The sequence below is a fragment of the Neomonachus schauinslandi genome, chromosome 14 (assembly GCF_002201575.2).
Source record: "Neomonachus schauinslandi chromosome 14, ASM220157v2, whole genome shotgun sequence".
In the NCBI taxonomy this organism is placed as follows: domain Eukaryota; kingdom Metazoa; phylum Chordata; class Mammalia; order Carnivora; family Phocidae; genus Neomonachus; species Neomonachus schauinslandi.
The window spans coordinates 12,221,857-12,224,244 of record NC_058416.1 but is presented as its reverse complement, the minus strand read 5'-3'; the positions used below and the strand labels follow the sequence as shown (position 1 = coordinate 12,224,244).

At 47.3% G+C, this 2,388-nt stretch overlaps 1 pseudogene; it reads left to right on the top strand.

The window, feature by feature from the left end:
• Positions 1 to 784: 784 nt before the first annotated feature.
• Positions 785 to 2,138, top strand: LOC110577015 (annotated as a pseudogene).
• The last annotated feature ends 250 nt before the right edge of the window (positions 2,139 to 2,388 follow it).

Below are 2,388 nucleotides of genomic sequence, written 5' to 3'. Positions count from 1 at the left end.
CCTGAAAAACTCTTACCATGATTTTTGTTCTCAAGGATGTGGGCCAACAGGAGCTCTCATATAGTATTGGCGGGAATGTTTAAGTGTACAACCATGTTAGAAAATACCTTGTAGTTTTTTACAAAGTGAAGCGTACACATACTGTGACTCTTTGGTACTTACTCAGGAGAAATAAAAAAAAAAGTGTATAAAGATGTTTACATCAAAGTTATACCACCTTCATTTCCATAGTCCAAAACTGGGAACCAAGTGTTCATCCTCAGATGAATCGATAAACTGTGGTACACTTAAAAGTAAATACAGAAAGGCTGGGGTAGGGGTGTGTGTGTGTGTGGCAAACTACTGGTAAATACAGATGTATCTCAAAGTAGTTATTCTGATTGAAAGAAGCCAGGAAGGGGGAAAAAAAAGGACTATAGTATATGATTCCATTTGCAGATAATTCCTGGAAATGCAAACTAATCTGTAGTGACAGAAAGCATATCAGTGATTGCCTAGGGATATATTCGTGGAAGTGATATAAAGGAATACAAAGAAATTTTTGAATGTGACAAATACTTTCTGTCTTGAATATGGTGATGGTTTTATATAGTATGCACATACATTCTGACAATTTTTTAATACTTTAAAACTGTTTTTAAGAATGCACCAAGTCGGGTAGGAGGAGGGTACTGAGGGGTGTGCGTATATGCGTGTGTGGGGGAACAACAAAACAAAACAAAACAAAACAAAACAAAACAAAACACCGCTACGATCCCAGCATTCCTTTCGTGCTGCCACTAAGATGGCGGCGCCCATGTCACTGCTTTTCCCGGGCAGGCCGGTGGTCCGGCAGCCCAGGGCCATCAGAAGTTTTGCCTTTGGGGCTGCGTGATGCCACTCGGGAGCTCACGGTTGCTGGTGGCGCAGAAAACTCGAGAGTTCAAGGAGTTCTTACCTGAGAAGGGAATGAAGATAGAGCTCCCGGAGCTCTTCCACGGTGGCAGCAACTCCTCAGACCATCTACAGCGGCTTCAACACCACGGCCATCTCACTTCAGGTGGGGCATCTGCCGGCGCTGCTCGGCCCGTTTCACTTCCAGCGAGCCTGCCACAGAGTGATCGCACTGGTGGGAGGCGCCACGGTGCTCCTGGGACCTGAGCTGCAGACCAAGGAGCGCGAGATGTGAGCAGGGCACCTGGCGTCATCAGGGGCTGAAAACGCCGGTGGCGGCTAATGACCAGCCGCTCTTCACAGCTGGGCCGACCTGGGGCTGCCTCCTGGTGCTGCGCAACACGGCCCGGGACCAGAAGCGGCAGCTGGTGGACTTCGGGCGGCGTGGGCAGCCGCTTTCCCACGGGCGTGCTGCTGAGCGGGCTCTGCCTCCGGACTGGCTCGAGAGCCCCGAGGGCGTGATTCGGCTTACTGCTGACAGCTGGGGCTCCGGGCCCTTCACTTCTCCCACCTGAGCTGGATGTCAGGTCCCGCAGGGTGGACTGATTAACTGGGTGACGTCGTATCCGGATGCGAGTTCATCTGCAGGTTGCCTGGAAAGACATCCTTGGAATCGGTGTTCCACGAATTACAACTGGAGCGAACCTGGTGAAGTACGCGGGCAGCGCTGTTTGGCCAAGTAGACCTCAGACGTTTCCATTTGAAATCTGTCAGTTCTTGGCCGGGCCGTGAGATGATTCGGTAGAACGGTACCCGAAGCTCTTCACTTTTCTGCCCCTTCCAGAGATTGACCATAATGCAGCTGCAAGTCAAAGAGAGAGAAAAACGGGGTTCTCAGAAACGACTTGCTGCGAAAGTAACAGAACTTGTTCACAGACGAGGACTGAATCCTGCTAAAAGGTGTACAGAAGCCCATTGCCTTAGTAACACAGAGGCACTGGAGGTCATGTGTGATCAGGAGTTAAAATGGCTGTTTAAAGATTTATTTTCTTTATTAGTTCTTGACCCTGGAACAAGCATCCTGGGTACAGGCTGCAAAGCAAATGCCATTCTAGAGTATTGGATGATAACACAGGCGGAATCAGTGTAAATCACAGACACGTAACAAATCTTGAGAGCATTTTATTTGTTGGACAACATATTCTTAAGAATGACTTTCACTAATTAAAATAGGAAAAAGGAATTGCTACTGGCTTCAGCTGTGATGAAAAATCCTGATTGTTCAAACAAACTTATCCGTCATTCATTCTTAAGATAGACGGAAGTCTGGCTCCAGAACTTAACACCGTTGCTTGCCCACATCAGAGCAACAGGGAATGAGCATACTCTAGGCCTGCAGTGTGAGTAATTTCATTATTTATGTAGATTGGTTAATAAGTAAGGTGTTTGTATCATGAGGGGGTATTTTATTTTCTGATCTGCAAACATTAAGGACTACCATAGAAAACCATGAGT